At 39.9% G+C, this 15,512-nt stretch overlaps 1 protein-coding gene across 8 annotated transcripts in view; it reads right to left on the reverse strand.

The window, feature by feature from the left end:
* Positions 1–15,512, reverse strand: part of PLPPR1 (phospholipid phosphatase related 1) — a 440,629-nt gene that overhangs the window by 126,753 nt on the left and 298,364 nt on the right. Inside the window, exon 1 of one of the 8 annotated variants that reach the window (XM_044779131.2) lies at positions 8,506–8,693. The exons of the other annotated variants lie outside the window; for them this stretch is intronic. The gene's annotated coding sequence lies outside the window, so the exon portion shown is untranslated. Of the gene's footprint in view, positions 1–8,505; positions 8,694–15,512 lie in introns of those variants that run through there. 8 annotated transcript variants of the gene reach the window in all.

Here is a 15,512-nt window from a genome sequence, read left to right on the forward strand (position 1 = left end):
GGCTTTATCAAGTACCCACTAGGTTCAAGGCCTTAGAGGCTTTGAGTGATGCAAATATGAGTCAAATAGCCACTGACAGCAGGAAAGTTACAACCTAATAAGAACACAAATGTAGAGTCTCTTTAAAAAAATAATGTAGATGATATGAATTCATCAGAATAAGAAATTATTTCCATGGATGATATGTGAGGTGGGCCTGTGAGGACAAGTAAGTTATGAACAGACCCAGGAGATAGGAGATGGATTTCCAGGCATTAGGACTAGAATAAGCAAAGTATGGAGCAGAAGAGCCCAGACCATATCTATGGTGTGGAATTATGGTTAGGAAGTTTGACCAGCACACAGAAGATACCAAGAAAATAGCATTGGGTATAGCTAGAAGATTGGGGCTGGGTTTTTGAATGCCACGTTAAGGATTTTAGATTAATTTCCTTTGGTTTACAGCATGTAAGATGGATGGTGGTGGGTGAACAGCAGAGTTAGGAAGACTTATTAGGAGTCACTATCATCTAGGTGAGAAGTAATTAGAACCACACAGGAGCTGGCTTCAATCCAATCTTTGTATTTTTGAGATGAACAGGTAGGAGAGGTGGATGGAAGCCCCTTTTTGAATCTGGGCCTCTCTGAAGTGGCCTAGAAGGGAATTTGTTATGTTATTATTATTAAGGTCAAGGGAGCCAGAGTGCCCTTTCAAATGTCCTAGCCATTGGTTCCTCTATATTTCCCTTTAAATTCTGTTCTAGTTCTTATCTCCAGGCCCAAAGTGGTTTCTAATGATCCAAGAGATGGGATCACTAATTAAGTGGAGAGAAAAGAAGCAAACGATAAAGCCCTGAATAAGGAGTTGCTGGAGAAGAAAGGAAATGTCCCATAGACTAGAATTGTAAAGATGCTGCACAGGAAAGTCTTTAGGGATTGGTGGTTCCAGGATAATAGACAGCCCGTTATGCTCTTGCCTGCAGGGGTGTGTGTCACGAGCTGTTCTGAGCAGTGGGGAGGCTGTGATACTGTTGTTCTGCCAAGCAAGGCTGCATTTTCCAATTTAAAGCTAAGCTGCCCAGGAGCCAAGCTGTTTGTTTTGAAGAGAAGAAAAGACAGGGAGAGGGAGGGAGAGAGAGAGAGAGGGAGGGAGGGAGAGAGAGAGGAGGAGAGATCCATCCATGAGCTGAGATACCAAATTTATCCTCATGCCAACTCCTTGGAACAGAGTGTGTTCTTTTTTGTCATCAGATCCTTGATCCTCAGGCACCCTCAGAAATCACCCCCCAGGAAGTCCCTATGTCCTCATGACAGAGTAATTAATTAGCTCCGTTGGACCCTGTGAGGGTCTCACAGGAGACAGGAAAAAGCAGCGAAAGGAATTCCCTTTCACCATGGAGATTTCAGAGAAGAATTAGACAACACTAGTGTAAGCCTAGGTTTGCCTGCACTGCTGCGCAATCAGGGGACAATTGCGTGCATTCTGTGACTGAACCAACCCTAGAATTTCGAATGACTATAACAATAATGATAATATTGCCCACTAGTCTCCTTGATAAACATGTATTGAGGACTTACTATTCCATGCCAGGCTTTGTACAAAGTTATAGCTTTATAGTTGTAGTTTTTACATTTAACACTCTAATACTTCTGGAGTTAATTTGCATATGATATGGAGACATGCTATTATTTTTAATATTGCAAACTGCTTCCCTCATCTAGCATTCCTGATCCTCCTTACCTATATCTACTTTCTCTTTTATCTGTACCACTTGTCGTCTAACATATAATTATTATATTTATTATATTCCTCCAGCTGCCAGAATGCAAGTTTCACAACTCCTTGCCTATTTTGTTCACCAGTTGTATGTGAGGTATCTCTTGGAAAGCTGACATTAAGTATTTACAAGTGAGATAAAAACAATGTCTCTTTGGGACTTGTAATAGGGGACCAAACATAGTCTAGGGGACCAGGAAAGTCTCCCGCGAAGAAGTGACCTTTGGATGCCTAGGAGTTAAGAGGGTGGGTGGGAACTGTATTGCTGCCAGAGGGAATAGCATATTGGGAGTTCCTGAAATGAGAGAAAGCACAGTCACAGCTGAAACAAAGAATGCAGGCAATGGACATGTAACAAGGCTAGAGGAGAGAGGGCCCAGATGATACAGGGCCAGGTAGGCTATGTTAAAAAGTTTGGAATTACAGTTACGTGTCGCTTCTGAGAAATGTGTCATTAGGCAATTTCATCAATGCACGAACATCATAAAGTATACCTACACACTCCTAGATAGTCCAGCCTACTACACACCTAAGCTATATGGTACTAACCTTAGGAGACCACTGTCATAAATGCAGCCCATCATTGACTGAAACATGCAGTGCATGACTGTAGTTCTAAGAATAATATAAACTATTGAAAGGTTTTAAGGAAGAAAACTGCCATGCCCTGATCTGCTCTTACTAAAAATTGCTAAGAGAAAGTGGTTTCGGAGAGTGGGACATGGATGAATATGGTAAGGTGGCCAGTTGGAGGCTCCTGCTGTCATCTAGACAAGAGGGCAAGGTGGCTTGGGTTGAGGCTAAGGCAATAGAGACAGACAGGGGAGTGAATTCAACAGAGAATTAGAAGAGCAAATAAGATTTAGTAACTGATTAAATTGGGAGTGGTGGGAACATCAAAATGTTTTTCCTTATTTAAATCCCTCGGACCAAAACATACATCTTTCTAGTACTGTCTCCAGTAGTGATGAATAGCTTCTGTTTATTCCACTGTTAAACTTCTGCAGCCTCCTCTTCAGTCTTTCCTCGTGAATCCCAACTGTGTCCATTCAGCCTTCACCTGGCCCTGAATCAGGCACAGTACGGAACAAACGAAGAATCACCTCACAATATCTCCTTTTAAAATACCACGCATAAAGCAAAACAGCAAAACCAATATCTTATTGCAAATTTATTCCCCAAATAAGTTGGGGTCTCTAAATATATATGAATGCCCTTCCTTATTTTCTTTTTGCCTTTCCAACTACTACTCATCCATAAAAAAAGATGAAATCCTGCCACTTGTGACAACATGGATGGACCTTGAGGGTATCATGCTAAGCGAATTAAGTCAGATGGAGAAAGACAATTACTGTATGACTTCACTCATATGTGTAATATGAACAAACAAACCAATACACAGCTAAGGAAAACAGATTGGTGGTTATCGAAGGAGAAGGGAGTGGTGGGAAGGTGAAAGGGATAAAGGGCCACATGTATATGGTGATGGATGGAAACTAGACATTTGGTGGGGAACACAATGCAGCCTACACAGAAGATGGAATGTAACGATGTATACCTGAAATTTATATAATGTTATAAACCAACGTGACCTCAATAAAATAAATTTAAAAAAAGACAACTTCTGCCTCTGCCAGGAAGCCGCCTTAGTTCAGTTAGTCAGTCAGTCACGCAATCATGCTTCGGCCCACCAACAAGCCATGAACTCTTGCTGTCTGAGCCACTGATTTGGTGTTTAATGACAGGTAACATTAGGACATCAATGACAGGGTGAGGTGAGGCAATCTCTTAGCCCCTTTCCAGTCTATGATTTGCCTTCTGTATTCTCATTTTGTCTTTCAGTCAAACTCCAAAGTTCTCAGTGAACTTTCTCTGGGCACATGGGTTATCTTTCCTTCCATATGGTGAATATTCATGGTTGTTCTGAAGAGAACTGTGGAAGAGGTAACTGAAAGTTTGCTTAGCTCCAACTCCCTTCTCCTCTCACTCCATCAACCTCTACAATAATGCCCAGCTGGGCATCGAGCGGCAGTCAGCAAATGCTGGCTATATTAAAATGGTCATATCTACAGAAGACCCTCTGATTAGAGCATAGTCAATTCATGGATATTCATAATAGAAGGAAAATGAATGAAATCAAACTAGCAACTCAATTTTGGATCAATAGTTTCACCTGTTCTTTTACTAAAATAAACAAAAAACATTAAGTACTTTGAGTTTTCCTTCCTTTTTCCCTTTTCGTTTTTAGTGGAAACATTTATAAAGGTGTCAAAAGGCCAGGATCAAGGGATGAAGGCAATAGCAAAATTTATATAGCATTTACTTACTCGTGTAACACTTACAATAACCCTATGAAATATATCCAGTTATGACCCACATTTTGATGAGAAAACAGATAGCTATAGAGAGTTTAATCAGAGTGCCCAGGATCATATAGATGATAAGTGTCAGAGCTGGATTTGTAACTTAGGCGTCTGACCCCAAAGTCTCATACTTATTCACATCAATTTATTCTCCAAAAAATGAAAAAGGAAGCACAGGGCTTAATCCACATCCCTAGCCAGTAGCCTTCTGGCTAATGGTCAGTTCACCCCAATGCACTGGTTCTTTTCAGATGCCAATTAAGCATCCATGGAGTGATTCCCTGATACAAGGCTTGAATTTTTCCTAATTGTAAAAGATCTTCCACCAGTCATGGACCAAGATATATTCAATGACTTTATTTAGAAGACCTCTCACACTTTTCTCGGTCTCACTGAAACTCCACACATCACAGGATGGTAAAAATTATTCCAGGATTTGATGTTATTTTGTGGCACAACCTGGAATTGGTTAAGGAAGCAAATTAGCCCCCCCAGAAGGCACATGTTTGCTGCCTGATCATGCTGCTATCTATAAATAAACTTTGGGATGAAGTTAACACCTGTTCCATTGTTCTCACCAATGTGTCCTCCTTTCTCTCTGGACTTTGCTAGCTTGTAACCTATAGAGTGAAAGCTGGACAGGTTCACTAACAACCTATGCAACAGCCTGATGTCACTAGAACACCATTAGAGTGGCAGAATAACCTTCCTGGGTCAGCGTCAACTTCATCGCATGAGTTAATGAAACTTTGCATCTAGATGAAATAGCCCTAGTTCCATGAACTTGCACTAGTTTTAGAGTCTGACAGGTGGATCTGGATCCAGGTCACAACTGGAACCAAGTAGGCAAATTAGATAACGTCCCTGTGACTTGCTGTGTTTCTATTTCTCTGTATAGTTGTGGTTGTAGGGGGGCAATTGCTGTGAGGGGTAAATTATATGATGTGTGCAGTGGTTAGCATAGGCCAGGTGTTCTGCAAACATTTGTTGAGTGAAAGCTCTTTACACTCAGCACTTGCAGTTCAGTTTTCTACTTATGCCCGAAAGTGTCCAGACACAGCTGATTAGGGAAACCCTACTCTACTATTCTGCTTAATAAGCAGTAACTGTTTGCAGAGAACATTAGCAATACTTATTAAACATTCTCCTTATTCACTCAGATAAAAAGATTATTAATTACTGAGCTTTGGCTAATTCCCAGGACACCTAATTTGTTCATATCTATTTTCAGAAAAGCTTCAGATTTAAATATGAGTTAATTTCACAATTTTTTGCCCCTCACAGAAAAATCACATGGCAATCAAGCAGCTAGCAGAATGAAGGCTATATTTCAGCCCACGAGGCTTTATAAGGAGGAAATACATTCTTGAGAATGGAGAAATGTGGGTAATAAGATAAGGGGAGGGATGATCCAAGAAGCAAGAAAAGTTAAAAGCACTGGTGGGTTTTGCCTAAAGCCCTTAATTAATCACATTCTCCACGACACAGAGCAAACCCATCTGAGCAACTATCGAAACAGTGTATGGAGCTCCGTGATGGGTCAATGCTAGCAAAGTGGAAGGTCAAGCCCCAGAGATTTTAGAAGCACCCTAAAACAAAAATCAGAAGCAATGGTGAAGTTAAGCTGGAATGCTGTCAACTTAATAATAAACAAATGAGTCCAATTCCCTCGAGTTTAGCCCATCATGCTAAGAAGGCTTCACCATAACAGCTCTAAAAAAGGGGAATAGGCGGCTGAAGAAACGTGTACGCACACTGTTGGCACAAAACTCACAAGTTCTTCCCTAGGTAAAGAAAGCCAGTCACAAAGTCATTTGCTTTGCCCTTGGGAAGCCAGGCACTTTTGTCATTGATTTGTGGATGAGCCAAAACTGTTTCTAACCAAAGCATTTTATTTAAGGCCTTTATATTAACACAATCTGGGTAAAATCCAAATTCTTACATCAATTGTGTGTTAGGACAAAGGCAAGACAGAAGATATTCCCTCTGTTTGGGGCAGGGTTAAAAAACACTCTCTGGCTGGATTTAATTACGCAGACACATCTGACCGAAAAGTGAAGATTGCATTCAACAGAAAGATTGTTTGCTGGATGCCCAGTACTATATGATAGAACAGGGACTGACTCATCACATCTTCCCTCCAATTCTCTAAGGAAGATATTCTTTTATCCTCATTTTACAGTTGTGGATACTGAGGCTCAGAGAGGTTAAGTACTTGCCTCGGATGGTTACCAGGATAAGAGGTATTGAAGCAAGAGCATAAAGTAGGTCTACTGGGCTCCACTCCACTATGCTAGCTTCTTATGCTACACAATACTTACCCAGGATAGCCAGGCTATTGATATTCTGAGAGAATATCAAAATATTTACCCTATGAATACAATGAAATGAACACTCAAAATAATGGAGTCTCAGGGTAGGAAGCTAACCCATGAATTATCTAGTCCAGAGACCCATCCTATGCTTATAGTTTCAATAAAGGACTTTTACACTTTGAAATAAGGTAATAATTTTCCAGAGAGGCAAACAGTCTTGGGGTCTAGAAAAATCCCCTTATAAGACGCTCTTTTCTCCTTTCAATAAATAGCTTATATTTTAAGTACTTCCCATGTGCTAGGTGGTGCTAAGCTCTCCAGCATTGCCTTAAGAATCTCCACAATCATCTCATAAGGCAGGCACTATTATTAATATCCCCATTTTATAGATAAGAAACTGAGGTTTAGAATGGTTGCATAACTTGTCCAAGGTAACACAAGTAAGCTTTAGTGCAAGGATACAAACCTAGTTTATTAATGTGGTTTTCAAGGTATAGGGAAACAGTGAAATATAAAAGGAAGTAAATCTAATGAGTTCCTACTATTCTCTAGCTTGACATCAGTGGACAGTTGTGCTTATCTGCATTTGTGGAGAGGTGTCCAACAACCCAATACCTTCTTCAATCTAAGGCATGCCCAAATTCTTCTCTTTGGTTTCCTAGAGTCAGAACATCTTGGTCACTGAGGTAACATGCTGACTATCATGTATTGAGCCTATATTTGAACATTTGCAATGAAAGAAAACACTCCTACAGCATATTCCATTTGTGCGCAGCTCTGATGATCAGAAAATCATACTTAAATTCAGCCGACAATGCAATTCAGTTAGGGACCTCCCACTTGTATCTCTTGTAGGTCAAGGGCAAAAAATCATGCTGATGACGTGATATTACCAAAAGCAAAGAGGTTTAATGCTATTCATTGAAGCACAAGTGATCTTGAAGGAAACAGAGAGAGATTCTTTTTCAAGGACAGCTTTAATAGCTTAAGGGGAATAATGTTTTATATCCAGTCAACAATTCAGCTACAGACAACTTGTCACACTAAAGTGGTTAAAAATTTTTTTAATATTTCAATGACATCTTGAATGCACATAAGAGGTTAGCTAACAAGGAAGTTAAGGACTTATTTTAGAAATCATATTTGCATTTAGCTTGAAATTCTTTCCAGCCCTATGATTTTTGCATAAATATTTATGGAATCCTGATGGCTAATTAGATCATAAGCCTTTTATCCAGAATTTGTCCAATTTTATGCCCTCCGTGAAACCTGAGCTCTTTACTGATCTTGGTTTGGTCCATGTTAAATAAGCAATTGTTCTAACAGCCTTAAAGGCTACATGTTAAATTCTCACATTTGTTATGCATACTACATCATGGAATTTATAATTCTTATTTTTGGACAAAAGTTTGAAGACTCAAATCCCATGATAAAATGGATTTCTCAACTGCAAGCTTTCATTTTGATCAAAGAGTAATAAAGTACTAAATGCCCCAAAACAAAGAGCAAAAAGCACAAATTGGCACTTTGCATCATCAGCTAGGCAGCCTTTTACATAGATGTCCTCATGTGGTCCACACAACAACCCTTGGAAGTGGAGATTACTGCTCTATTTTACTGTGAAAGAAACTAAGGAGTAGAAAGCTACATTCTACCTATTCAGTATCTTGTAGCAACTAAGTAAAAAGTAGTTCTCAAGTCAAATCCTCAGATATAACACCACTTCTTCACTTACAGAAGAAGTTACAGTTTAACTTCACTCCTTAAATAGGTAGACTACCTCATTGATGATTTTGAATTCCTATGTCCTTAGTCACATAAACTTGATTTTTCACAGTGAAATTCCATTTCCAGATGTTCTTCCAAGATCAATTACGAGAAATCAAATAAGCCTTTCTACTTGTATTGAAAATGTAGTCAGGCATCATCAAGATTATCAATTAAATATATAAAATGTGGAAAAAAAGAAGTTTTTACCTTATAGATTCCTATTTAGACACATTTTTAACTCTTAAAATTGAGGATATATGACAAAGATATGAACTAAGTTTAGCATAGACACACCTATTACCTGAAAGGTAATGAAGAGTCCATTCAATCTCACACCTCCATTGACTCAGCAGAAGAGCCAATCTTCCAAGCTGTAGGAGAAGCTGGTAGGCCCAGCACTTATCTCTTGAGCCTTACTGCTTCAGTTGATCTGGTCCAACTCCCAGTTCTGCAGTATTTACAATACCTCTTCACCTGGGAACATTTTACCTGAAGCAGAGGATAATTGCTCAGCTACCTGCAATGCAAGCTGGAAGTGCCAAGGAATTAAAACTGGAAGCAGCCCTCAACTAATGTCTGATGGTAGTTGGAGTGAAAATGCCCTAGTTCCCCCACCTCTTGGATGAGAAAACTCTGAGGAGTGCATTTTACACTGTTTCCCAGACTTTCCCCAGGGGGGTAAGCTCCAGTCACTTAGTGGTAGCAGGCATGAGAGTTTATCCTTTATTGGCTGTCTTCATTCCCTGTCCCACTTTCCCACTCCCATACTGGTATTTCCTGCACTTCCCAAAGAAACTACTTGTACTTGCCTTGTCTCACAGCATGTTTCTAGAGAGATTCAAACTAAGATGAAGGCCAGTTCTTTTGCTTGAATTCTATCATCTCCCATCTCTCTCCTCCATTGATTCCTCGTCTTCCCAGGAGCCAATCTTCACTCACTCTATGAAGAAATCCTCTTGCATCACTTTCTAGCTATTTTCCTAACTCCTTCCTCTTTCCTTTTCATCCAATCTAAAGAGTGCTCTATATTTTATAATTTTATCATCTTCACTAATTGCAACCTGTCTTCTTTATCCATCTCTCTATTGGAGTTTTCACCAAATGTCAACACTGACCTTCTAAATGCCAAACCTAACAATTTTCTGCCCCAACTTTAGTTGATTGCTCTACATTGAAACCACCTGCTTTCAATTTCATTTACCTTGACTTGTGACATCACTCTCTTGATTTTCCTCTTATATTTCTGACTATTCCTTTGCAGGCTGCTTTGCTGGATTCTATTCTTATGCAAACTATTTAAATATTGCTGATGTTCCCCAGGGTTTCTGTCTCAGATTCTATTTTCACCACACATGCTCATCCTGGCTAATTTCATTTATCCTCATGGTTTTAACCACCATAATATGCTAACAATCCATCCTCAATACTGATACCAAATGATCTTTCTTAATGAGTGAAACCAAGTCAAGCCAGGCCCATCAGTACAAAAAAATTAGGTTTAAATTTCTTTATATGTCATGAATAGGGTCCTTACCATCTTAAAGACTATCACTTGCCATTCAGAATCACTTATAGTTGTCTGCAAGTATGAGCCTGTGACTCTCCTTTGCTTTTGAACTCCAGCTATTTCCTCTGTCTGGAAAGCTGTTCTCTCTCTTTATCTGTCCATTGACATAATATTCATTCATTAAAACCTCCCTCAGGTGTTACCTATGTGTACCTCCCTGACTCTACAAGACAGAATTAACCATTATGTCTTTGGCACTATTTCTGCTCTTTGTACATAACTCTTGTATTGTGTGTGTCAGGCTGAGTTATATTTGCTTGCTTCTGTGACTATTTCTATTACTAGATGGCAAACCCCTCCACCCACAACAAATTCAGAGCCCCTCTGTCAAATGCAGATAGTAGCAACCTCTACGACTTTGAAGCACTTTATGTACTTGTAATTAGCTAGCCATTATATGTTTTGAATTCCCATCTTCCCTTCTAGACTATAAACGCCATGGGGGCAAGGTTAGTGTCTGTTTTGTCACTGGGATCACTGCTGTAACCCCAGTACTAAGCACTGTGCCTGTCAGAGGAAGTGTTTAACAAATATCTGTGGGGGCCAAGTGGTTAAAGTTCTGAGCGCTCCACTTCAGGGGCCCGGGTTCGTGGATCTGGATCCCAGGTACAGACCTGCATCACTGCCCAGCCATGCTGTGGTGGCATCCCACATACAAAATAAAGATTTGCACAGATGTTAGCTCAGGACTAATCTTCCTCAAGCAAAATATTAAAAAATTAAATTAAATTAAATTAAACAAATACTATGGACTAATTGCCTTACTCCTTGAAGACAGAACCTATATTTCATTCATCAACTTACACCAATTAATAATAGCACCCAGAGTAGGCATCAATAAATGTTTGAACTGAATGTCAGTCACCTTAACCAAACAGCATGGGAAACAAGCAAACAGAGTGTTTTCTAACAGTTAGGAAATCTCATTTTCTTTGCATAATTTCATGTTTCTGCCTGCTCATCATTATTTTGGGAATATCATCAAATCAATAAGTCCAGTGGTGAGTTAGACCAGGGGTGGCAAGCAGATTGCTTTTGTCACATCATCTTGAATAAATGTTTAGTCAATGCTCTAAGTTTTGCACTGGGAAAGATCCTGAGGCCATGTTTGATCTCAGTGTCAAATGCACACAGTGTACGATGATGAATATAGTGATGAATTAGCACTCAGTCACAGACTCAGCAAGAGGGCAGCAGCAGCTACATAGTTGCCAACCCTTTGTAAACCAAAGTGGGGGTGACAAATAATTCAGCCACACAAAAGGCTTCACTGGTACATGCGTAAGCATTCATCCAGAATGTGTGAGAACCTGACAATTAGCTGATTACTTATTAGGATGTTACTTGGCTCTTCAGTCTGTCTACTATATTTTAAAGCAACAAGTCCTTAACTTTTATTTATGCAACAGCTGATACTTTCTCTTTCTTAAAGGTACTAATGTATTTTCCTTTTAAAATAAGTACAAATATTTGAAACCAAATAAATAAAAAGGCCTTTGGGTATTCCAGCCAGTCAGTTTCTCAGGATGACCCAGATTTGTGTAAATTCTGCTCTTCAGGGAATATTACCACCTTATACATAAAGACGGTCATATTTTTAATGTTGTTTCCCATCCATTATTCCATCTGAGGATTCCAAAGAATTACACAGACAACTCATAATGCTAACTGTAGGGAAACAGAATTTGTTACCCCCAAAATGTGTCTTTTTGCCTTGATTATTTTTAAGAACAAAAGACTCAGAAGAACCTTTGACCCCTCCCCTAACTGCCTAAAAGAACTTAAGATAGAAGGCTTGTCCCACAAAGGAGCTATCACTATATATAACTATAGTGTACTATGAACTACATGTGGTAAACAAGGAGGAACCTGGCAAGGCCCATTTGATCAAAGTCCTCCCAATGTCCCACTGTTTTTGCAAGGCATGGCAAATATTTGTTTACCAAACACTTGCTTTCCATCTCCATGTGAATTGCCTCCCTCCCCTCTGAAGTCTGAAACCACTACCCCCAACATCCTCCTCTGTCTTTAGATGAAGATGGTATTTAAGGTGGTGGCTTCTATCATTTTACAGGTTACTCAGCTTTCCTGGGTTTCTCCCATGTACACAAGTTATTAAATTTTTTTATTTTCTCCTCTTATTCTGTCTCATGTCAATTTAATTCTTAGACCAGCCAGAAGAGCCTAGGAGGGTAGAGGAATATTTTTTTCTCCCCTACACAACAAATACCCATTATTTCAGTGTTATCTAATTCATAGAATATTTTCTATTAGCCACACATAGTTTTCTTTTCATCTGATTTGACCTTTCAAAACATATCATTTGGGCCTTTGCTTAAAGATGTAAAGTTGTTTCCACTTTTTTCTCTCAAATACTACACATAAAAAAGCTACTACAGAAAAAAAATTCCATTTAATTAGAAATAGCAATGCTGCCCCAACTGTGAAGCCCAGCTGATCAATACTATGAAATCTGTAGGCACGACCATGAGCACATAACCCCCTCAGAACTCAAGCAGGAAGCAGGTTCCACCAAGAGCAAGAGCCACTGTCCTAAAGGACTATTGAAAAGTCATTTTGTTTGAAGCAACAAGATCTGGGGGCACAGGCAGGTCATAAAGGAAGCAGGGCATATCCCTACAGATCTGTAGGGAGGGGATCTGAAGAGGAACCAAAGGTGTGTGGCTCTTCTTGTGGTCCCCAGCATAACCACCTACTTGATAGAGACTCTAAGAAGAACAGAGTGATGGGTGGATAAGAGGCAGCAGTCCTCAGATCATGACACTGACAACCTCAGACTTAGAGGTTTCGCTGAGAACCACATCAGCTTTCTGAATGACAAAAACTGAAGTCAGATGCCTGAGAATAAGGTCAACAAACACAAAACATAACAGATTTTGTGAAAAGGTGTTTGAGACAACAAGGCTTAACCAAAACTGTGGAATTCTCCAACTTAATTGCTCTCTTTCACCCCACTCTGAAATAGTCTTCTGAAGAAAGAAATCCAAAAAATAAAAATAAAAGCATGACAAGTGAAAGTCTCATTAAAAGCACAAATATAAAATAAACACAACTGAAAACAGAGCCAGTGATACAGTTAAGAGGCTTGAAATGACATAAGGCAAGGTAAGAAAGAATAACAATATTAACATGATTATAAGGGAGATGATAGATGTGGATGACAAATGAATCCGACATACCTATAATTGGTGTTCCTGAAAAAGACAACAGAAAAAATGGAAGAAAAATAGTCAAAGATATAAAAGAAGAAAACCTGGATTAAAGATTTGAAACTGCAGATAAAGATATATCCTTTCCTAAGAAAACCTGATGAAGTACCAGTGAAGTTGCTGAACTTGAAAGATAAAAAAGATTCTACAGATATCCAGTTACGAAAAACAAAGAGAATAAAAAATTATGTTGGCCTCTTCTTTCTAGCAACTTTAAATATGGAATATAGTAAAATAATGTGGACAAAATTCTAAAGAGAAGAAAACAAGACCTAAGAATTTCATAACCAGCCAAACTTTTCTTGTTTTCCTAGCTGCCTCTAGTTCAAGCCAGGTAGGGGACTCATTGTGGGGAAGGGAAGGCAAGGCCATCACGAGTCCAAGACCGAATACACAAAGAGGTATCCGCAGACAACTGGAAGACTGTGAGGCCTTACAGAATTCTGGAGTCCTCACAGATTAGCCCAGGAAGTATATGAAGTGGTAATGGTTATGAGTAAGGTCAGGGCTTTTTTAAAGGCTGAGTTCTCAAGAAATTATAATTTGCTAATTTATCCATTCATTCATTCACCAAATATTTTTGAGTCTCTGTTATATTCCAGAGTCTATGTTTTACATGCTTAATTCTGGACATATGAGCAACAGTATTTCATAATAATTACTTCTTTTAACCAGAACTCTGATCAGTGCTTTTCCATCATCTCAAAAGTATGGAGGAAATATGGGAAACATGTGTTAACTGGTCATAATTCCGTGAAGCAAACTCCTGGAAAAATCTGTAACTCAAGCAGTACTTATTACCTAAACATTTCTGATACAAATTTTAAGATGTAAAGATCCTTAACAGAGTTTAATAAAACGTGACAGGAGTTCAGTGGTGGGAGATAATCACTTCAGACAGGATGGGAGAAGGACTCTAAAGGAAGGTTTTTGGCGTAACTAATACTTGAGCCAGGCTTCGAGTTACAGGTAGATTTGGACATTTGGGGAAGAAAAGAGAATGACTTCCAAGGTGGGGGAATTGTGGGAACAAAGTTACAGAAGTAGGAAAACTTCTGGATATGTTCTGGAACACAGAATATTGGGTAGGGTTCCTAGGAAGTAAGGTGAGATGAGTCTCCATAGAACTGACAGAGGGCCTTGAAGGCCAGACTAGGGAGCCAGAATTTCATTCTATGATCAGTGAGGAGCCATTGAGTCAACATACAGCAAAACCAACATTGTGCTTAGGGAAGATTAATCTGGCAGAAAATCTTTTAAGATGAATAATAGAGGGACCACAGGCAGGGGGCCATTTACAAAGCTAATGAAGGGTTTAGCAAAACACTGGGAGGGCTTGGCCTGACATAATGGAAGTAGGAAAGGGGAGCTGGAGGGAATGGTAGAGATTCATACAGGGGTAGAAGTAACAGAGAACCAAGTTTGGCAAATGGCTAAAAATGAAGATGATGGATGAGAGAAAGTGGGGGTGGAGGAGTGGAATCCAAATCTCAGGTGGTTACTTGGGAGCTGCTACCAATATTTTCATCGAGGAGGCAAAGGAGCCCAGGGCAGGGCTTAACGTCAGGTAACCAGGAACACCTGAGGTGCTTCTAGTCTAGCGCAGGGCCCCTGGGCAATGAAATACAAGAGAGGAGAAAAGATCAGAGGCATTTGCTGGAGGAGAGCCCAAGGGAGGCCCCCGAGGAGAGAGAATGGAAGACATACTACTCCCTTCACAGTTACACCAAGGTAGGGACCCTGAGCACCTCGGACTCCGTCTAGTCCACACCAAGCAGAGGTCACTGGGAGATTGTGAGGTGGGTTGGTGCTGGCCTAACTGCACATGTGTAGGACCCTCTCTTAACCCCCTCTCAGGGGAATGGGTATCCCAACCTGACTGCATTTGTGACCATCGTTGAAGAATGCCCTAAACCAGGAAAAAGATAGTGTCTCAGATTTGGTCATCTTAAGAATGGGCTTTTGGGTCAAAACACACCTGGACTTACATTCCATTTCTGCCACTTCCTGAGTGACATTAGGCAAGTGACTTAACTTCACTGAGCTAGCCTTGGATATTAGTGTTTCTCAGAGTTCTTGTGAGGATTTCACAAGGTAAGAGTAAAGTGGATGGCAAAGAGCCTGAGACCCATAAACACTCAGCAAATGGGTACCTGGTCCCCCTCACCCCACACTCCCAGTGTACCTGCTGCACCAGCTGCTGGATTCCTGCAAAGTCACCTCCAATTCCCGAAGCTACATCTTCAGTCTCATTCCAGGATGTCCTCCTCTGTCTCCTTCCCTGGAACTCCTTTCTCTTTGTCCTATTTCCTGGGAATTCAGTTTCTTTTACTCCTCCTAAATTTTGCTCTTCATTCTTCTTAATGTTGAGTATTGGTCTCTTTATGTTTTTTACTATTCTGCTCCTCCCTCCTAAGAAACTATGACTAAAAAGACTCAGGAGGAGCCAAAAAAGGCACTTATTATAAAAACTCATCTAATCCTTCACTGGCAGAGCAGTTCCAAATAGCT

The sequence above is a fragment of the Equus asinus genome, chromosome 10 (assembly GCF_041296235.1).
Source record: "Equus asinus isolate D_3611 breed Donkey chromosome 10, EquAss-T2T_v2, whole genome shotgun sequence".
In the NCBI taxonomy this organism is placed as follows: Eukaryota; Metazoa; Chordata; class Mammalia; order Perissodactyla; family Equidae; genus Equus; species Equus asinus.